This window comes from Bos grunniens, chromosome 12 (genome assembly GCF_055505025.1).
Source record: "Bos grunniens cultivar Pamir isolate PY7600 chromosome 12, Bosgru_T2T1.0, whole genome shotgun sequence".
NCBI classification, from domain to species: Eukaryota; Metazoa; Chordata; class Mammalia; order Artiodactyla; family Bovidae; genus Bos; species Bos grunniens.
In genome coordinates this window covers 30,442,748-30,466,377 of record NC_141176.1, presented here as the reverse complement: position 1 = coordinate 30,466,377, position 23,630 = coordinate 30,442,748, and the positions used below count along the sequence as shown (strand labels likewise).

The following is a 23,630-nucleotide window of genomic DNA, read 5'->3' as shown; positions in this document are numbered from 1 at the left end:
GGGACTGAACCCATGTCTACTGCATTGGCAGGCAGATTCTCTACCACTGAGCCACCAAGGAAGGCTCCTTTGACCCTTACAATGGCACTTATCCCATTCATGAGAGCTCGATCTTCATAACCTCAACTAATCCTAATTACTTTCCAAAGGCCCTACCTCCTAATTCCGTCATGTGCAGGGTAGGGGTTTCAACACATGAGTTTGGAGGACACAAATATCCACAACAGATCCTTTACAGATACTTTGCCGACCCTTAGAGAGTACTAGTACTGTATGTTGCTAAGAGCATAGCTACATGTATTAGAAGCGAATGATCAAGTGATACGGTTACTAAACTATAATGTGAACTGAGGTTCCTAATCAGGACTCCTGCTTTGACAGAAGACCATCTTAACTCAACGAGGAGGGAGACACCTGCAGGCAAAGTCAGAATTTTCTGCAGGAAAAACTTTTGAGTTCAACACTTGAACAAGTGCTCAGTTGTGTATTTAATCTGTTAACCATGCTTCTACAGATGGTTCTCTCTGGCAAAGACTGCTTTTTTCAGTAAGCCCCGAGACCTTCTGGGAGAAATAATGTCTCAGGACTTCCCGAAGGGAGCATTTTATGATTTGCAACAGAACTGCCATATCATGCCAGAACAAATGGGCATCACAGCTGGAGCCAACACAGCAAGAAGGTAGAGTAAAACAGACATGAGCAAGAGAAGTGAGGTGTTTATTTAGAACAATGGAGCTCTGATGTATGTTTCAATACATGGGGAGCTGGACATGTAAGTAAGAAGACATACATGAATGTCAGTAACACAATGGCCTCTGTTGGTATTAATATAACTTATCTTTGTTTCTTTCATTTTGTAATCAAAACTCTTGAAAAATGTTTGAAAAATACACTATTTTTCAAGTAGGAAGGAAATTAATTTTATGATATCATTTAGTGAAAAAAACACATAAACCAAAATGGGAAGAAGTGATGAAGAAATACTATCCAAGAAGGAAGGGACGTAACTGCTTAAATCAATGTTCATTGTCTAACATGGCACTGCTGAATATTCTGATTCTCTTTCCCTTACACCCCATATCCAACCCACCAGTACACTCTGACTCTAGCCATTTCCTACCATCTTTGGCTGAAATAAGAGTCTGAACTACCAGTGTCTCCCTTGGATGGCAGATGTCTCAACCTGAGTACCCCTGCCTCTGTTCCACACAGCATTCAGACTGACCTTCCTAAGCACAAATCTGATCATGTTCTTCCCTGGGTTAAAACCTTTCAATGGGTTCCTTACCAAAAGCTGCATCAAGTCTTTGCTGTGGTATGTGGCATCTTTAATCTTCATTGTGGCATGCAAACCCTTAGTTGTGGCATGTGGGAATCTAGTTCCCTGACCAGAGAACTAGAACCCAGGCTCCTGCATTGGGAGCGCAGTCTTAGCCCACTGGACTACCAGGGAAGTCCCTCAATGGATTCCTATTATGGAAAAACCCCCAATCCAAGTTCCTTACCTCCTAGTTAACAAGACTTAAATAATTTGAACTAACTCTCTGAACATCTCCTACCATTCTATTCTGAAATGAGTTCACATTCCTGTCATAGGAACCTTACCTTCCTGTTTCCGGCCAAACAGAATCTTGTCTCAAGACATTTATAACTTGTTCTTTTCTCTGACTCTAATCTCCTTCACCTATTATTCAGTCTTAATTCCAGTTACCTCAAAGAGGTCTTCCTTGACCACTCAGCAAAAGCAGTTATCTCAGTCACCCTCTGCTACATTTTCCTCACAGTATTTGCTTGTACCATGGCAAGTACTAAGTAGGACCACACTAGGTATCAGCGCATACTACTATACTAAGTACTATGTGCTTGCTGTCTTCCCCTCACCTTCTAAAATGTAAGCATTCCTTGAGGGCAGACATCATTTCAGTTCTGTATTATCAGTACTGGGAACAGTGTCTGGAACATACAAGTGCTTAATGCAATTTTATTGACTAGCTACAAAACATTCGACAGATCATTTCACTTTCTCAGCAAATCACATATACTTTGAAATGTAATTAATCAAACACTGCTATTTGGTTAAGTATTTTCCAATTATTTAAATAAAATAGTTACTATTTTGGTCAGTCAGAGGCATTGCATTAGAAAGTGTTTTATTTTTAGCAACTAGATAGCTGCTAAAAATGCTAACATTAACACACAGTTTCCAACGATGGGAACACCTGATACATGCAGTGTCCAGTCAGGTAGATTACTGAGGACTCGATATGTGACCAATGAAGCAAGAGCTGCATTTTTAATTTCATTTCAGTGAATTTGAAGTTAAATTTAAATGGCTACATGCAAGTACTGGCTATCAGGCAGGACAGTGCAACTCTGAACGTTAGATGTGAGCAAGCAAATGACAGACTGCTAAATGCTGTTAGAAAGAAGATGAAGTTCAAGGTGAACTGAGGCAGAACAGGAGGTTAGAGAGGGAGGCAGAAGCCATATAACAAAGAAATCCATTTTAAGGCAGAATCATATAAAATTTCCAATATTTGACCAGTTTTGATTTTCAATTTTATATACTATAATGTTACAGAATTTAAAATGCTTTCTAATCTCTATATAAAGCAAAAGGGATTTTCAAATTTAAGACAACCTAGTCAATTCCTAATTGATACTAAAAATATAAACAAGAAGTAACCTCGAGGTAATCTACATTCCATTTATAATCAGATTCAGAGCTTACCTTATGCTTCACAATATGGTTCTACTGTGGGCAGCCTAATAACTAAGGTAGTTTGAAAGATCAATTATATTTATATATTAATGTTAACAGATATGCAGATGACACCACCCTTATGGCAGAAAGTGAAGAGGAACTAAAAAGCCTCTTGATGAAAGTGAAAGAGGAGAGTGAAAAAGTTGGCTTAAAGCTCAACATTTAGAAAACGAAGATCATGGCATCTGGTCCCATCACTTCATGGCAAATAGATGGGGAAACAGTGGAAACAGTGTCAGACTTTATTTTTGGGGGCTCCAAAATCATTGCAGATGGTGATTGCAGCCATGAAATTAAAAGACGCTTCCTCCTTGGAAGGAAAGTTATGACCAACCTAGATAGCATATTCAAAAGCAGAGACATTACTTTGCCAACAAAAGTCCGTCTAGTCAAGGCTATGGTTTTTCCAGTGGTCATGTATGGATGTGAGAGTTGGACTGTGAAGAAGGCTGAGCGCTGAAGAATTGACGCTTTTGAACTGTGGTGTTGGAGAAGACTCTTGAGAGTCCCTTGGACCACAAGGAGATCCAACCAGTCCATCCTAAAGGAGATCAGTGCTGGGTGTTCATTGGAAAGACTGATGCTGAAGCTGAAATTCCAATACTTTGGCCACCTCATGTGAAGAGTTGACTCATTGGAAAAGACTCTGATGCTGGGAGGGATTGGGGGCAGGAGGAGAAGGGGACGACAGAGGATGAGATGGCTGGATGGCATCACTGACTTGATGGATATGAGTTTGAGTGAACTCCGGGAGTTGGTGATAGACAGGGAGGCCTGGCGTGCTGCGATTCACAGGGTCACAAAGAGTCGGACACGACTGAGCGAATGAACTGAATGTTAAACTGTATTTAAACTGTATTGGTGAAAAGCATCTGTATTCTTTTCCTCTCCATTTTTAAAATTTTACTATTTTTGCCACACTTGTGAGCTCCTTATTATTTCTGCTCACAGCTTGTGAGCTCTAGTTCCCTGACCAGGGATTGAATCTGGACCCTTGGCAGTGAAGGTACAGAGTCCTAACCACTGGATGGCCAGAGAATTCCCTCCTCTCAATTTTAAGTGAAGAAAAAATTTCAAAATTGGTTAGCTTATTTGAATGTCATATCAGAGAATTATTCTGATTAAAATACATATTTATCAATAAAATATTTCTCTTTGGTCAATATTCACCCGTACAGATGCCAGGACATATATACAATGACTTAAAAAAAAAATCTCCATCTTTTATTAGATTTTCTGATCTTCATGAATTCCTTTCTGATCTATAGGTGCCTTTTAAAAACCTTATTTCTGACAAAATAAAATCACAGCTCCTCTGTTTTAGCCTGGTATTTAGTTACCGTCCTAGCAAAATATAATACAGAATTTAGGATACATTTTTATTTTTATATTAAGAATTACATGAAAATATCAATCTTTCAGGTAATATAATTTAAAGATAAAGAACATCTTCTACAACAGTACAGCCATATCCATTATCCTATGTTATATTTGAGGTAAGGACTTATCTTTAGTGGTACTATTAGAAGTTATTACACTTTCAGCATTTTAGCACTTTATTTCCAAGTTTAAATTACAGTATTTTAGGCAGCCATGTATAATGACATTTCCCTACACCAGAATCACAAAGTTGAGTGGCTGAGGATGCGTTAGTCTTCAGATGAAATGAATTGCCTAAGACACTGCCACGTGGGAAGAGTCAGGAACAAAACCATAACTATGATCACAGCATCAGAAGGTTAAACGTTGTTTTATCTTCAGATTTTAAAAACATTTTTCATCTCAGAGTAATGTTTTAAGCCTTTACATTTGTAATACTGTTGGGAATAATGCATGCAAAAATAGATATACGATAAAAAACTTAGTGCTAATATTTTTTTAAAAAGTGAATTCCCAGGCATTTTATATAGTACAAAATGAAGTGCAACGATTCAATATTTTAAGCAGTAGAAGAAATAATCTAGCTTATGCCCCAGTCTCTTAAAGGGATTACTTGCACTAAATTATTCAACATGATCTAGTCATTTTTAATACACTAGAATAGGTAAAAATGTCACACAACAGCAAGATAAGTTTTTCTAGCAGGTGGATGTGACTCTTACAGGAGCAACAGCAATTTCCTTTTGAATAGAAAAGGGCATTTAGGCTTTCCCACTCTGGTGTGGTTACAACTATCCCCAGGCAGAGGCTCCTCCTGACCTCTATGGCATGCCAGCCTCTGTGATCGTCTTTTAATATACAACAGGGCATATGAAGTCTGTTATATTCTTCTTTGTATTCCCAGGACTCACTCCAGTGTCTGGCAGATAATAAGAATTTAATAGTGTTTGTTAAATAAATTTAGCAATAGGTGGAAGAAAATCCTTTGTTTCCAGGGAAAGATACCACTGGCTTTTCTGGGGAGACAAGTTCATGATGAAGCTAAATAAAACCACCTAAGGTCATCCCAAGGCCAAAACATTTCTTTACTTTTAAAATCCAGTTGTTGAGTCAATCAATACTATTTACAGTAACATGAAAAATAGAAAACTCTCTTATTGTAAACATTTTCTAAGATTCTACAACATGTTTTGCTTTCCCATTTTGGCTTCTAATAATTCCTTTGAAACATGGCATCTGGTCCCATCACTTTATGGCAAATAGATGGGGAAACAGTGGAAACAGTGTCAGACTGATTTTTTGGGGCTCCAAAATCACTGCAGATGGTGATTGCAGCCATGAAATTAAAAGACGCTTCCTCCTTGGAAGAAAAGTTATGACCAACCTAGAGAGCATATTCAAAAGCAGAGACATTACTTTGCCAACAAAGGTCCGTCTAGTCAAGGCTATGGTTTTTCCTGTGGTCATGTATGGATGTAAGTGTTGGACTGTGAAGAAGGCTGAGCGCCAAAGAATTGATGCTTTTGAACTGTGGTGTTGGAGAAGACTCTTGAGAGTCCCTTGGACTGCAAGGAGATCCAACCAGTCCATTCTGAAGGAGATCAGCCCTGGGATTTCTTTGGAAGGAATGATGCTAAAGCTGAAACTCCAGTACTTTGGCCACCTCATGTGAAGAGTTGACTCATTGGAAAAGACTCTGATGCTGGGAGGGATTGGGGGCAGGAGAAGAAGAGGACGACAGAGGATGAGATGGCTGGATGGCATCACTGACTCAATGGACATGAGTCTGGGTGAACTCCGGGAGTTGGTGATGGACAGGGAGGCCTGGCGTGCTGCAATTCATGGGGTTATAAAGAGTCAGACACGACTGAGCGACTGAACTGAACTGAACTGAATTGAACTGAAGTTTAACCTAAATTTTGCTTTGAGCTGATCCCTTGAATGGAATAGTTTTCTCACTTTAGAAAATGTAAAAGGATATTGAATCTAATCACAAGGAAACACCAGACAAATCCCAAACAAGGATCATTCTTCTAAAAAAGGGAAGGCCTGTGTTCTTCCAAAATTTCAATGTCATAAAAGACAAAGTCTATGGAAATGTTACAAAAGAGACTAAAGATACACAACTAACTGCATAAACCTATACTCAGTCCCATACTGGGAAGGGGCAAAATGGCATAAAAGATGTTATTGGATCAAGTGATAAAACTGGAATAAAAACAGTGAAATATCAAGGTTAAATTGACTCGTTAACTGTAATTCTCAGGAATTACACACTTAAGAATTTAGGGATCGAGGGCTATGATGTATGAACTACCCTTGAATGATTTAGAGACAACATTGTGCATATATACCCACACATGTGCACTGAGAGTGAACACACGGGAGCATCAAAGATAAATGATAAAGCTAATGAGACAAAAATCTTAATAGACAAATTGAGGTATAAAGTATACAGGTGTTGTGTTTTTTCAACGTATCAACTTATAAGTTTGAAATTACTTTCAAATGAGTAAGAACAGGTAATCAGAAAAGGACATTCTCTTTTTCTCCGTATATTCTTTCAAGGTAGCCAACTCCAACAGTCCTTCCTGGTTCTGCTGTGAGTCTCTTCTCCTGTCTGCTTACACACTGGTTAAGATGTCAATTCTCTTATATAAATGTGTTCTTGTTTATTTTCATTGTTTAAACAATCTAACTTCTTTTTCAGGGAAACCTATAGAGAATACTGCATTTACTCCAAAATAAAATAGCAGAGGTAATTTACAACCTTTCTAAACAGAAACAACAGGTACAACCCAGGTGTTCTAGGTTCATCATATATAATTAAAAATATTTTCAGAAAACCATAATCACCTCTGTAAGGCCTACAAAAGTGGATTAAGACCTGAACTCTGTCATTTGGTAGATTAAAGTCTAATGGGAGATAAAGATATAACTATGATCGAAAAGAGAGTCAGAAACAACGAAGATATTTCTACCGTTGCATAACATATTTCCCCAAACTTGGTAGCCTAAAACAATAAACATGTATTATCTCATAGAGCTTCTGTGGCCAAGAACCCAAGAGGACTCAGTGGCAGACAAGATGTAGGCGGGCCTCCAGTCATCCCAGGGCTACTAGGGCTGCAAGGTCTACTGCCTGGGTGGCTCACACACACGCAGACCAGTTCGTGGGGAGGAAGCCCGAGTTCCGAATCTCATGGACTTCACAGCGCTGCTCCAGTGCATGCAGAACATGGCAGCTGGCCTCCTTGGGAGTGAGCAATGCAAGAGAGCACAGCGGGAGCCGCAATGTCTCCTAGGACTTAGCCTCAGAAGTCACACACTGACATTTCCACAGTGTCCTACTGGTTACACAGGTCAACCCTATTTAGTACAGGAGGGGACATCACCAGGGCATGAGTAACATGGGGCAGGGATCACTGGGGGCTGTCTTGGAAGCTAACTGCCACAAAAGATAGAAGATACCAAGGGAGGACAGAGAAGGTGCAAGTAACTCCATTCCCTTGGCTGCCAATGACAAACAACTATTAGGTGATTATCTCTGGGGTATAGTCTAAGTTTAGCTCTTCTCTGAGAAAGTATACCATAACTGCGACAGGGCATGTGACAGTCTGGCAATACCCTTCCCTCTTTTAACTGAGCGCATGGTAGAATGTATCCAAAGAAAGCTTCACGGTTGTTATACTCAGGTACTGGGAACCCACCACTCACACTTACTCCACTCCAGACCGGTGCATATTGGTCTCAGCCTGTCCAATTGTTTGCTACATGATCCTTAGTATGAAGTTAAATGCAGAACTGCCCCCAACCAACAGATACCTCAAATGCAACAGAGTCTTTCTTCCATTCACAGAATTAGAAGCGCAGAATCCTTGAATTACAGGGGATTTTACTGTTTAAAAATTGTGTATTCATTCATTCATTCTTAGTTGCAGCACACAGGATCTCTGATCTTTGTTGGAGCACTTTGTGTGGAATCATTAGTTGCAGCATGTGAACTCTTAGTTGCGGCATGGGTGGGATCTAGTTCCCTGACCAGGGATCAAACCTGGGTCTCCTGCACTTGGACTACTGGATCACTGGGGGAAGTTCCACAACGGATTTTAGAAAACTTCATCTCTTCTTTTAAAGAAATGGGGATGAAAACTACAAAAAGTGGATTGTCAATGGTAAAGAGGGAGTGAGACTTGTAGAAGAGTTGTAATGAGAACCGCAGGATGCATCACCTGCCCATAAATGCTACTGAAATAGGCAACAGAGATCCAGACCAAGGAACGTCCCCATGAGGTTCCAACCATCACCATGAGGGTATACTGAACACATACGCTTCCATTCTCTCTAGTAACCACTGACCTTTGGCAAACTCCTTCTCCACCAAATGTACAAAGGCGGCTTCAACCCAAAATAGTGCATCAGGTGCTTGTTTTTCTAATGGAAATGTTGGACTAAGTCTGATCCACCTATAATTTATTGTTCTGCGATCAGTAGAAGGCACATAAAAGATGACTGGAATAACGCAGCTAGCATAAACAAGTACTATACTTGGTATGAACCTCATTACATCGTAATACACAATTGATTATAGAGTAATGAGGTTCATATCTAGTACTTGAGTTAAAGCCATCTTTCCCCATTTTTCCTTCAGTTACTCTCCACTGAGGAGGAGGGGGCTTCCTTGGTGGCTCAGATGGTAAAGAATCTTGCTTGCAATGTGGGAGACATGGATTCTATTCCTAGGTTGAGAAGATCTCCTGGAGAAGGGAATGGCTACCCACTCCAGTATTCTGGCCTGGAGAATTCCATGGATTGTATAGTCCAGGGGGTCACAAAGAGTCAGACACAACTGAGTGACTTTCACTTTCTAGGAGGAGGGATGCACATGCAAATTATCTGTGACTGGCAATTAAGTACTCTCAGAAGCACTAGTGCCTCCCATGTTATTTCCTGGGACATTCCCCATGAATACCCCCAAGGATATGCTGCTTTTCACAAAATGATTAACATCCAGTGTTAAATAGTTAAGGTACTTTTCATAATCACCAGGCATCACAGGCATTGTAGATCTGATAGCAGGGCTAAGTCTATAGAAAGCAGGGCCAAAGCAAGAGATGCAAAGTTCCAAAATGATGTCACGGGCTATTGCGTTTCCTTCTCTTTTTCTAAATTGGGCCGCTGCTGTTTCCTCACTGAAGGAGCTGGCTTCTGCAAAGTGAACAACACAGTAGCACCTAGCATAAAACAGGTGCCCCATAAACGCTCAGGCCCTCTCTTCTTTTTCAACTGGACTTCTGTGTTTTACGAAGACAGAAAAACAAGATGGAAGATTTTCCTGTTGCTTAGGAAAAACAACTAAAGCTTGTTTAGAGAATATACCTACAAATACAAAGTGAAAGAAGCCAGCTATCCGGTATGCGTGAGTGCTGAACGGCATACAGTAATGTAGGGCTGGGTGAAAAGGATTGAGAAGTGGAAGGAAAATCTTATTAAGAAAAGATTCCTATAACCCATTCCTGACTTCTCCCATAACAAAAATTTTTGGTTTTGAAATGATAAAAACAGCATGAAAAGGGCCCTGTATCAGTTTACATGGGCTGCAATAACAAAATACCACATCAGTGATTTATTTCTTCACAGCCAGAAGTCCAAAATGAAGGTATCAGCAGGCTGGTTTCTTCTGAGGCCTTTTTCCTTGGTTTACAGAGTTGCTTTCTCACTGGGTCCTCACATGGCCTTCCCTCCGTACACTGCACATCTGTGTCCTTATCTCCTCCTCTTATAAGAACACCAGTAATGTTCTTATAAGTAATGGATTAGGATCCACCCTAAAGATTTCATGTTAACCTAATCACGCCTTTAAAGAACTTATTTTCACATACAGGCACATTTTGAAGTACTGGGGGTGAAAAGTGTCAACATATGAATTTTGGCAGAGGTGGGGAGCCCAATTCAGCTCATAACAGGCCCACACATTGTCAGCACTCTTGTTTGCATTTATAGTGCAATGACTGCATCTCTATTTATTTACATGTCACATATGCAAATGAAGTAATACAGCATGATGATCGGAATTTATTAAAAAGCATCTCTTTTCTGCAGAAACCCAAATCTATAAACTGTACACAAAGTGTGGTGATTCACTTGATAACCTGCCAGGGCTGGCTGGCCCAAGGTGGTGGGTGGACCACAAGGAGCACCAAAGGTCTCTTTCCTAATCAAAGCTTCCTCACTGGCTTGCCACAAATCCTAAAATCCTTCTATTCCTTCACTGGCACTTTGTTTCCTCTGAAAATGTAAATAATCTCTGGAAGAGTAATATATATGATCAGTAATAACTGATCATTGGAAACTAACATCTTAGGGTAGAAAAACTAAGATTGCAGTCTTAAAATATTATGAATTCTGTCAAATGGAATTTTATTACTGCTCAGCTACTGGAATGTTAACAACAGTCTTCTTTAATGATAATTCTAGTCTAGGCCATTCATGTTTAAAAAAAAAAAATAAGACGGTGAGACAAATATGTATAAAAACATTCCCTCACCTAATAAAGAAACCTGAGAAGAGTAAGGGGAAGGTGATGAAATTAACATTTTTGAGTACCTGCTCTGTATCATGTATTGTTATAAATTTTAGAAAGCAAATTATTCACTCTTAAAAATAATTCTATATAGTAGTATTAACTGCATTTACAGATGAGGAAATGGGCTCAGATAAAGTAACATCAGAGTTTGCTGATAGGTAAGGAGAGATTAAAACCCATGTCTGGTTCTGTGGCTTGTTTGGTGGGTACATGTGCTGAGCTCTAGTTTCCTCCTTTTAAAAATAAAGGTGACAACAGCAGATAACCCTACTTTTCATAGCACTGTTGTGAGGTTTATGTGAGTTGATGTGCGCATAAAACAGTGTGGTGGAAGGCAGCAGAACTGATGTGCAGCTTCTGAGACTAGACCTTGTCGCCTTCTGCTCCGTCCCCCTAGAACACTTCCGCTGCCTTGTTAAAAAGTCCAAGGGAGACTACAAATGAGGAGAGATAGCCTGGAGTCAGACAAAGGCCCAGCTGACACACAGCACCTTGGCCTCAGATCCTTCACCCCAGGCCAGCTGCCAACTCACAGCGCCTGCTCAAGTGGACCCAAGAGAATTTCAGTCACCTACAGAATCAGCACAAACACTAAAGCATTCTGGAAATCCACAGAGTACAGCAGACGCTACAGACACTTAAGCATCCTACCATGCACAGGAAGGCCCACTCCTCCCCAAAAGAATTCCGGTCCCAAATGTCAATAGCACTGAGGTTGAGAAACTCAGTTACCTGTAATGCAATGGTGGCTAGGATTAAGATGGTAGTGGGGAGAGGTGGACAAGTGCTGAGATTCTAGATGTATTTTTAAATATTTTTAAAGTAGAGCTGACCATATTTGCTGAGGGATTAAATGGACAATATGAAGGAAAAAGAGGCATCAATGATGACACCAAAGTTTCTCACCTGAGCTATTAGAAGGATGAAGTGTCTTGTACTAAGATGAGGAGGGTGGTGGGAGCAGCAAGTAGGGGAACAAGAGTTTTGTTTTCATTTGTGAGTGAGAAGTAACAGATGGAAATTCAAGCATCAAGTTTTGGACATACTAAATTGAAATACCTATCCACTCAGCCATCAAGTGAATAAACTTATCAACCAGGCAAATGGATATGAGTCTGAAGTTCAGGGGCAAGGCTGGGGTTGCAGAAATAAACCTGGAACTCTTAGCATCTATACAGTATTTACAGCTATGGGACAGGCTAATGTTATTTAGAGAGCAAATGTAAAGTGAGACAAGATCTGAGCTCTGAGGCATTCCAAAGTAAAGAGGAGGAACCAGTGAAAGATACTAGTAAGATAAAGAAGACAACTTGAGGTAGGAGGAGGAGAGAAAAGAACGATCAACAGTGTCAAATGCCGCTCAGATGTCAAAAGGAAAATGAGGGTTAAGAAACGATCAAATCCAGTCGCAAGGAAGCCAACACTGGTGTGGAAATGAACAGTTTTGGTGGGGCTGTAGGAATGAAAATCTGAGTGGCCTGGACTCGATACTAGCTATAAACAATGATCTGCTCTTTTGAAGCCTTTGTAAAGCTGAGTCAAGAAACAATAGTATCTGGAGGGGATTTTCTTTTCTACCAACTTATATACGCACATGCATAGAAAAGTTTATAGTGTGACAATTCCCTTGTATCTACCAGAGATTCAAATTTTAACACTTTCACATTAGTTTTTCCTATATACATATATATACACACACAAACACACAAATACATACGTCTGAACATTGAAGATAACTTCAAGTCTAAATATCCTTCAGACACACCTCCTTACAAAAGCCTTTTCTCCTGCAAGAGTAATAACTATAAATTCAGTTCAGTCGCTCAGTCATGTCTGACTCTTTGTGACCCTATGAACCACAGCACGCCAAGCCTCCCTGTCCATCATCAACTCCCGGAGTCCACCCAAACCCATCTCCATTGAGTCGGTGATGTCATCCAACCATCTCATACTCTGTCATCCCCTTCTCCTCCTACCCTCAATCTTTCCCAGCATCAGAGTCTTTTCCAATGAGTCAGCTCTTTGCATCAGGTGGCCAAAATATTGGAGTTTCAGCTTCAATATCAGTACACCCAGGACTGATCTCCTTTAGGATGGACTGGTTGGATCTCCTTGCAGTTCAAGGGACTCTCGAGAGTCTTCTCCAACACCACAGTTCAAAAGCATTAATTCTTCGGTGCTTAGCTTTCTTTATAGTTCAACTCTCACATCCATACATAACCACTGGAAAAACCATAGCCTTGACTAGACGGACCTTCATTGGCAAAGTAATGTCTCTGCTTTTTAATATGCTGTCTAGGTTGGTCATAACTTTCCTTCCAAGGAGTACGCATCTTTTAATTTCATGGCTGCAATCACCATCTGCAGTGATTTTGGAGCCCAGAAAAATAAAGTCAGTCACTGTTTCTCCATCTATTTGCCATGAAGTGATAGGACTGGATGCCATGAATGTTGAGCTTTAAGCCAACTTTTTCACTCTCCTCTTTCACTTTCATCAAGAGGCTCTTTTAATAGCCATAAACACACTCAGAAAAATATATTCCCAAATATATTCTATAGCTAGGCATACTTGAATTTTCCACTGTGTTTTAAAGCAGGTTCCTGGCCCCAGCCCCCGGCCCAAACCAAGATTTAATCCAAGTCCATGCACTGCAATTGTTATCACGTTTCTTTGGTCTCTCTCAAAGACTTTGAAAAGATCTGTTTTACAGAATGGATTGGATGATTCCGTTATGACATTTAACTTGTTCTGTCCTGGAAGGGAAGGTTTTGAGGGTAGTTAAGTGTATTTATTGTTTTTGGCACAATATCCTAAAATTAACATTTCCCAACTTTCTGATCTCTTTCTCTGCAAAGTCTTTTAGTTTCAGAAAATTCTCAATTTATTCCAAGATTTTTTTCATACTCAACTGAGCAAATTTCAGGGCTTATATACTCCATATTCAGAAAAAATATACTATCATCTCCATTTACTGTAAGAATTCATGGGAGATCTCATCTTAAAGCTAATCAGTACCCAAACCAAATATCATTTTATTGATTAATCATGACAAATTACATTTGGAAAGTAAAATGAAGTCTCTGAAATTTCTTTGCTGATTAGCAAAATAGTGCCTCCTTATACTTGAGGGTGAAAGCTGCTGTCAAATAATGCCTACATGACTGGAAATTATAATAGCCAGATGAGTTTACTGGGTTGGTGCTGGTATGTTCTGTACATTCCTCTGTCAATATAGTAAACAGGTTAAACACAGATGAAAAATTTGACTATATTAATATTTGGCTTCTTTAACTGGTCATTTATGTACAAATTCTTTAAACAACTTAATTAACGTTCTTTAAGCAACTTAAAATGCAAATTGACACAACGTTTACAGCTAGAATTTCAAGGAACATTTATTGTTGCTGTTGTTCAGTCACCCAGTTTTGTCCGACTCTGTGACCCCATGGACTGCAGCATGTCAGGCCTCCCTGTTCCTTACCATCTTCTGGAGTTTGTCCAAGTTCATGTTCATTGCATCAGTGATGCTGTCCAGCCAACTCATCCTCTGACCCCCTCTTCTTCTACCCTCTATCTTTCCCAGCATCAGGGACTTTTCCAATGAGTCATCTGTTCACATCAGATGACCAAAATACTGGAGGTTTCAGCTTAAGCATCAGTCCTGGCAGTGAATATTCAGGGTTGATCTCTCTTAAGATTGGCTGGTTTGATCTCCTTGCTGTCCAGGGAACTTTCAGGAGTCTTCTCCAGCACCACAGTTTGAAGGCATCAATTCTTTGGTGTTCTGTCAATTCATCTTAAAACATTTTCTGCCACAATCTTCAAATTATCATCTTTTTCATAGTGTTGGAAAGCATTAAAAATAGAATTTTTTATACAAATGAATTTTATATTCTTTAATTCAATGAACATAAATTCCCTCTACCTTGCATTGCAATTCTGTTAGCTTACAAAACTGAAACTATTTAGCATGTTATATGAGATTTAAATTATGATGAAATGAGTAAAGCAAAACAGTTAACGATTTTTAACCATTTTATTTCATTTACTTGGACTTTAGTGCTTTGACACTGGAATATTAATCAAATCATTGACACTTAAGAGTGGTTTTCAATTCCTTTGGGTCTACAGACTATTTCAGTGAGGCAAATGACCTTCACTAGTCATCTAGTCCACCTCACCCAGATTACCACTGCAAAAAACCTTCACTTGAATAAATCAGAAATTGGGAATCAGACTTTAAGAAGCACTTTCCCTAAGACCAGAACCATATAAAGATAAAAATTGTAGCTATTATTACCTTATAGTAAGTCAGCCTGGAGCTCACTGGAACTTTCACAGACTAGCAGGAAGACCATGATCATACTAAGTAAACTTTAGATACAGAGCTGACAGGAGGGCAAGAACAACCAGTAGAAAATCATCCTCTCAGTTCTCCAGCTAGGATATTATACCGTAATATATACAAAAATACAACTCTTCCACACAACTCCCTTAGTACTTTAATAATTTTAATGGGATTTTAAACATTTACTGAATTACTTGCTCTCATATGAAGCAATGTAAGGCAACAAAATCAAACATGTTACATATTTGCAGTAGCCGGTATGAGGTGGGCTCCAGTGGGCCCGGTCTCCTGCTGTTTACACCGTGTTCATCCCTCCCATTACATCAAGGTGGGTCTGTGCAACAGAGTGATGGGATGTCACTCCTAAGGCTGTATTATCAAAGATATTGTGGTTTCTGCCTTTTTCTCAGACACCTGCTCTGGAGGAAAGCCAGCTGCCATGTTGGGAGGACACTCAAGCAACCACATGAGACCCTGAATTAGAACCACCCAGCTAAATCACTCCCAATTTCCTGATCATCAAAAACTGCATGAAATAATAAATGCTGTCTTATAGGCAGTTTTGGGAAAATTTCTTACAGAGCCAGGGATAATATTTAATAACATGTATTAATTTAACTGGTTGAAGTTATAAGTCTCTTTAACTTCTCATTTAGGTATTAAAAATCACATGTTGATGCAATGTAAGGTAGTTAAAAACAAAAAACAAAACTCACTAACAAATACCTACTGAGTACCATTGAGGGCAAAAAAGCTCTCTCATATTCCACATGAAACTTCATTAGGGTAATATTCATGCTGACCTCTAACTTCTCACTAATTCCTCCCTAGGTAGGAGGGAGTAACTGGTCTGATAACAAGTTTGAGAGAAGGAATTCTGAGGCTCACCTAAAAGTGAAGTGAAAGTGGAAGTCACTCAGTCGAGTCCGACTCTTTACGACCCCATGAACTGTATATAGTCCACAGAATTCTCTAGGCCAGATTACTGGAGTGGGTAGCCTTTCCCTTCTCCAGGGATCTTTCCAACCCAGGGATCGAACCCAGGTCTCCCACATTGCAGGCAGATTCTGTACCAGCTGAGACACAAGGGAAGCCCAAGAATACTGGAGTGGGTAACCTATCCCTTCTCCAGCAGATCTTCCCGACTCAGGAATCGAACCGGAGTCTCCTGCATTGCAGGCGGATTCTTTACCAGCTGAGCTATTAGGGAAGCCTACTTGTCTAATACTTGTCTAATCTCACCTACTTGTCTCCTTTCCACTTGGGACTTGTCTCACTGAACAGAGCTGTTTGTTCTCGTCTGCCCTCTGTCACACAGTAAATATAGTGGGACAAGCTCTACTCCTGTAGACAGAGAAACATGAGGTTTAAATCTGTGTAATTCTGGAGTGCCACATTAGGGAGTTCATTGTTTCTGCAAACCTCAGACACATTTTCCAAACAACTTTTTCAGTAATTAACTTATATCAGAATCTTCATCTATCTGACTTCTGTGTCCTATTTCTAAACTGGATCCAAACTTCAGTAAGGGAAAAAAAGGGGAGGGGGCAACTTATCAACTTCTAAACTAAATACAAACTATTAGGGGTATTTTGTGCCCTTGTGCAGTGTATAGTCTATTTGGCATATAAACTAGAACACCCGAAAGATTACATAATAAAGAATTACCTAACAAATATAAACTTTAAGAAGCACGTAATTATTACCAAACATGTGAGAAATTATGATCATCTGTGAGAATCAGAACATCTGAAAGAGAAAGGTAAAAACAAAGACCTACCCCATGCCAAACCTATAAACTCAGGAATGGGACCTAAATAACTGCACTTTTAATAAGTTCTCAAAACAATGCTGATCCATACGAATCTAGTCAAAGTGAAAGTCAGCTGCTCAGTCGTGTCCGACTCTTTGCGACCCCATGGACTAGCAACCCTCCATGCTCCTTTGTCTGTGGGATTCTCCACGCAAGAATACTGGAGTGGGTTGCCATTCCCTTCTCCAGGGGATCTCCTCGACCCAAGGACTGAAACTGGGTCTCCTGCATTGCAGGTAGATTCTTTACCGTCTGAGCCACCAGGGAAGCCCCAACCCAAGATATACATGGCAGGTGCAATGACTTTGGAAAAAAGGAGCCTGCTATGAGCTAGCAAAGGAAAGATGATAGCAAACAAAACTTGAAGCAAACTTTGAAAGATATACAGGGATGGAAGAGGTGGATGAGGTGGAAGAGGATGAGGGGAAAACATCTGCTGAGGGCTTCTTAACTGTAGACACTCTCCTATATATTACCTCGTTTGAGACGATTTCATTTCATATATGGAAAAACTGAGGCCCAGACAGATTAAATAATTTGCCTGAACTCATGAAACTAGTTAAATGACAGAATGAGATTAGCAGAAAATTTCATTTTAGAGATGAAATTGAGCCTTAAGGGGGTAAAATATGTCAGAAGTAACAAAATTGTAAAGGGGCAGAACTGTGATTAAGAAGTGAAGTGGCCAAGATGAAATCAAGTCTGTCAATCTAAAAGCTCTGCTGTTGCTGCTTTTAGTAGGTTGGGAAGGAGGTCTGTCTTGCTTAGGAAAACACACAAAAGAAGGAAAGCAAAAGCAGACTTAAAAAAAAAAATTAGACCACTGCAAAACAGATTATATTTTAACTTGTGATACAGCCAGAGAATCATATATTAAAGGCCACCAGTGGCTTAAAAAGCACTCAAAAAATAACTGTTTAATCATTATGGTTTTGTCTCAATTGTTTAGTTTACTAAATAATTACTAACTGCCATTAGCAGTCAGTCAAGAACCAACTGTTAAGACTGATGACTTATCAACTAGCTGGAAAGCACCAAACTAGTCAAAACAGTCAAACTAATTGTATAGCTAGCCTTGATCTTAGAAGTATAATGTTAAGGCCAGAATAATTTTATTAAAAATTGCTTTGTTGTTGTTTTTCAGTCACTATGTCCAACTCTTTGCGACCCCCATGGACTGCAGCATGCCAGGCTTCCCTGTCATTCACCATCTCCTGGAGTTTACTCAAACTCATGTCCATTTAGTCAGTGATGCCATCCAATCATCTCATCCTCTGTCACCCCCCTCTCTTCTTGCCTTCAATCTTTCCCAGCATCAGAGTCTTTCCCAAGGAGTCGGCTCTTCGCATCAGGTGGCCAAAGTATAAGAGCTTTGGCATCCATCCTTTCAATGAATAGTCAGGGTTGATTTACTTTAGGACTGACTGGTTTGATCTCCTTGCAGTTCAAAGACTGCTTTATGACAATGTTTTATAAGACTGCTTTGTGGTCCATGTTATAATTTTAAGGACTTTTAAAGTGAAAGATAGTGAAGATAAGTCCTTAAAATATTTGTCTCTATAAGGACGTCAGCTCCTCTTTTCTATCTCAAGACCAAAATAAAAATTAAACTCTGTAAGGCCCTTCCTGTAATTAATCATTTTTTCCTTCATTGCTGCTATACATCATTGCTTGTACAAATTTAGCACTTATTTCATTTTGCCTTGCATTAAAGCTGTTTGCTTAAAAACGTTAGTGCTTCTCTTTAGGGAGGACTATGCATCACCCACCTTTGTATTCACCTAGCGTTTAGCACAGTGCCTTGCACATTCAATAAAAGCTCAAGAAGATGAGTACATAAGTTATATATATCAACACATTTCCTGTATCAACCTTGAACTAACAAATGTAAGAACACGGGGAAATACACTATTGAAAACATTTCCATTTTTAAGCAGGTTTGGTCAGCCATGTAATTTGGGAACCACCAAAATAATTTATTTATCAACAAATATGCAGTATGTACCATGCAATGTATATACAACAATGGGGAAAAAAAAACAACAAACAGATGTAGTTTTTGCCCTCACAAAGCTTACACCTAGTAGGAAGACAGACAATAGCATATAAGTACATGTTACGAAGAAAACAAACAGTAGGTGAAATGAGGAATTAGAGTAAGGATGGAGAGTAAGAGCAGCTTACATAGGTGCACAGCCTGACAAGCGAAATTTAAGCTGAAATTGAAGGGTGAGAGTCAGTTATGCAAAGAGGAGAATACTCAGCAGTGTCACACACTAGCAAGGTAATGCTCAGAATTCTCCAAGCCAGGCTTCAACAGTACGTGAACTGTGAACTTCCAGATGTTCAAGCTGGATTTAGAAAAGGCAGAAGAACCAGAGATCAGATTGCCAACATCCGCTGGATCATCGAAAAAGCTAGAGAGTTCCAGAAAAACATCTACTTCTGCTTTTGACTACGCCAAAGCCTTTGATTGTGTGGATCACAACCAACTGTGGAAAATTCTTAAAGAGATGGGAATATCAGACCACCTTACCTGCCCCTTGAGAAATCTGTATGCAGGTCAAGAAGCAACAATTAGAATTGGACATGGAATAACAGCTTGGTTCCAAATCGGGAAAGGAGTATGTCAAGGCTCTATATTGTCACCCTGCTTATTTAACTTATATGCAGAGTACATCATGAGAAATGCCGGGCTGGACAAAGCACAAGCTGAAATCAAGATTGCCAGGACAAATGTCAATAAACTCAGATACACAGATGACAGCACCCTTATGGCAGAAAGAGAAGAACTAAAGAGTCTCTTGATGAAAGTGAAAGAGGACAGTGAAAAAGTTGGCTTAAAATACAACGTTCAGAAAACTAAGATCATGGCATCCGGTCCCAAGACTTCATGGCAAATAGATGGGGAAACAATGGAAACAGTGAGCGACTTTATTTTTGGGGGCTCCAAAATCACTGTAGATGGTGACTGCAGCCATGAAATTAAAAGATGCTTGCTCCTTGGAAGAAAAGCTATGACCAAACTAGACAGCATATTAAAAAGCAGACACATTACTTTGCCAACAAAGGTCCATCTAGTTAAAGCTATGGTTTTTCCAGTAGTCACGTATGGATGTGAGAATTGGACTATAAAGAAAGCTAAGCGCCAAACAATTGATGCTTCTGAACTGTGGTGTTGGAGGACTCGTAAGAGTCCCTTGGACTGCAAGGAGATCCAACCAGTCCATCCTAAAGAAAATCAGTCCTGAATATTCATTGCAAAGACAATGCTGAAGCTGACACTCCAATACTTTAGCCACCTGATGTGAAGCACTGACTTCCTAGAAAAGATCCTAATGCCAGGAAAGATTGAAGGTGGGAGAAGGGGACGATAAGAGAATGAGATGGTTGGATGGCATCACTGACTCAATGGACATGAGTTTGAGTAAGCTCCTGCAACTGATGATGGACAGGGAAGCTGGGCGTGCTGCAGTCCATGGGGTCACAGAGTGAGACACGACTGAGCGACTGAACTGAACTGAATTGAAGGGCCTAAAAGTATGTGTGGGTCATGTGCTACAATGCCAGCTTCAGGGGAGAAGTTACTACAGAACATTTCCCAACCTTCTATTTTTCAATTTTTTTGCTGTTGTTTCTGCCAACACTTATCTGATAAGAATTCTCCTGCCTAAATTAAATTTAGGCAGATTCTCTTGCCTAAATTAAATGACAGCATTAACTCTGGGGAATGCAAGATTCCTTCCAAATAATACTAATTTCCTTTCAGTCCTTATGACTATTAAATTCATCTCAAAGTGACACCTCTTTCCCAATTAGGAAAGAGTGTTTCCTCTATATCAGCTTTCATTTTTTGATTTGAAGCCCTGATTGCTAATCAACGTGTTGTATGATTACTTCAACAATTACTTATAGAACGTTATTCTGTCATCAGAAAAAATGCACTGCTGGCTTTCGGAACTGTATGTTGCTCTGGAATATAAGGTCACACAGCAGAAGAATTAAGATTAGAAATCCAAAATTTCAGCATCTGCTCTAGGGCTCTTCCTTATCTTCTGTCTTCTCATTTTGTGAGTGAAAATCAGAGCCAAATTAAGTTTAGGTTACATAATGGGCTGTCACCTTCTGTCTAAATTACAGTCTAAAAGTACAAAATAAGATCAAACTCTCATACTACTTTCTTGCGTGGTCACTATATGGCTGTATTCACAAATAGGTTGTGTACATCTCTATCACTGCACATATTACAGTATGCTAACTGTCCTCCTAACTGAACTGAATTCACTGAGTGCAAGAACTAAAATTTCTTATATTTTTAAGTATGCAAATACTGGCCCAAGTGTACTGCCAAAAATATTAATATACATTCACATTGCTTAACCAAAACCCAGGGACTGGATGTTTTAGAAACAAGAATTTCTGTGAACTAAAAAATGTCACAAGGCACACAAACCATTTCAAAACACCTTACATACCAGTGGCCAAGAGCAGCACCTCATAATCAAGCATATTAATATTTCTTCAGCAAAACATAATGGATAAATGAAGACTATATATACCTTTTTATTAGTTCAGGTTGCATTTTGCTCCCAAATGAATACTATCTCCAAGCTTAAAATGCTTTTGCTTTTCAAATCCTTTTGAATGTTGGTATTAGAGATACTATGGGCTGTATTCACAACAGTGCTGCTACAAGACGCGATTAATCACTTCGACTCTCATCTTCTGGATGAGACCAGAACAAGCAGTTATACCAGGCGGCTTTTATATCCCAAGTTTGGAGAGACTTGTTTTATCATTAAGGAATCCAACCTAGCAGAGAGGATCAAAAGCTGACAATGCGGGGGGGAGGGGGGGGCAGGAATCCTAATTGTACAATACTGTATTCCTATCAGAGCTGCTCATTAATTATTAATTTAATAAGGTAGCTCCATTTGATTAGATCATGTTATTTTTTAATGAAAATGGGTAAATAAAACTCCTGTCCCATACGGCTAACAAGAGTATGGCGGCAGTCAGTTGTGAATTCTATGGGAAGATAACTGCACTTTTTGGGGACCAATGTTCATAGAAAGAGGGATTCCAAATATAATGGTGAGAAATAAGCAGAAATGTACACATTTTTCTCTAATTATAACTACTCTAATATAAACCAAGGGAAATTTTCTAGTCAACCTCTCCTGATTGACTTTTATATTATTAGCAATCTTATATAAAGTCTTACATGTTTTTCTCTACTTTTCACAAATGGAAAAAGCTCTGCAATCAACACCGAGCACACTAAAATCCATTCTTTTCTTTCCGTAACTCAAGCCCCACCTCCACTTTGCTTCTGTTACTATAAATTTTTTTCCTCGGCAAAATACCCAATTTGCACTGAAAGACTACAAATCAACTCTGCAGGCAACAATGTTTGATATGAATCAGTCTGGGGATGTTGATTTTCAATCTTAAAATTGTATGGACATTTTAACTGAATCAATTACTTTGTTCAATATATGACATTAACATTCAGCAAGTGTTTATTACAGAAAAGTGTATTCCATTCTAAAAATGGAAATACCAAGTGTGAAAATGAAGTAAATCTCCTTGAGTTTTGGCTACTACTTCAGAACGAAATACTACCTTCTCATATTTTCCTAATTCGTTAAAATAAGAAAAAGAAAACCTAATAGCTAGATCTTAACAAGTATACCCGCACGTTACTTACCTAGTACAACAACAAAAAAGGTGAACAAAAACTAACCAGACTATTTTTCAGTCTGGAAAAAACAAATTCCCTGTTCCATTTCTTAGCTATTTACATTCAGTAGTAACGAAAACTAAAATCCTTCTCACTGGATTTCTTGGTACAGGGGACTGATTTCCTCTATACTATCTTATCAAAACGATCATCATTAAATATTTAAATTACTTAGCTTGAGAGCACTTAAAAAAAAGCCCCACAGTCCAAAATGCCAGCGGTGACTATTCTGTAAGGAAATGGGTCAGAAACATGTTATTCTAGGACGCAGGATCAACCGAGCCAAGGACTTCTGGAAGATGCTGCCCCAAGATTCAGGATGCAAGACTCAAGAAACAGCACGCGCGGTCATGATGTTCGTGAAGCCACAGGACGTTCCTACGAAAGCAGAGCCTGAAAACTCATCGACTCACAGAGAACTCCCCTTCTCTGAAGTTACAAGGCAGGGCAGCTGACAGGAGCGCGCTAGGAACATCTCGGCCCCTGACTAGCCAAGAATGGGGTCCCCGTGATGCGGCTACTCCCCTTACCGTGAGAAGATCTGGGAGGGAGGAAAGGAGGAGAAACACCCAGAATCCTGGTAAAAAAAAAAAAAAGGCCCTAGCCTCGCAGACTGGGGTTTAGGGAGACAGGGAGGGGCAGCTCCGTGTGTGGTGACCCTTTGTGAACAGGCTCTGTGGCAGCTCGGCTCTCACCGAGGCTTTCATGAGAGCGGACTATGGTGCCCCCGCGCCGCCTGCCCCGACGCGGAAACCTCGGCGCTGCGGCCGGGCGCCGGCCAAGAGCCCCTCCATCGCACCCTCCGCCAGCTGTGGGGGCCTTCGCTCCTCGCCCGCCCGCCGGCCCACCCAAGTCACTCAGGGCGCGTCGGCTTTCGACCCGGGCTCGCCCGGCCAAGGCGCAACGAGACACGCGCCGGAATCTTTCCTTAGCGTAATCCCTCCGCTGCCGGCCGCGCACTAGTTTTAATCACGCCCCACTCTCCCCCGCCTTCC

The 23,630-nt window shown here is 40.0% G+C and overlaps 1 long non-coding RNA gene across 2 annotated transcripts in view; it reads right to left on the bottom strand.

Annotated features, from left to right (window-relative positions):
* The window catches only part of LOC147361594 (uncharacterized), a 117,858-nt gene that overhangs the window by 93,948 nt on the left and 280 nt on the right, over positions 1–23,630 (bottom strand). Inside the window, exon 1 of one of the 2 annotated variants that reach the window (XR_015138127.1) lies at positions 23,166–23,504. The exons of the other annotated variant lie outside the window; for it this stretch is intronic. This is a non-coding gene — a long non-coding RNA (uncharacterized LOC147361594). Of the gene's footprint in view, positions 1–23,165; positions 23,505–23,630 lie in introns of those variants that run through there. 2 annotated transcript variants of the gene reach the window in all.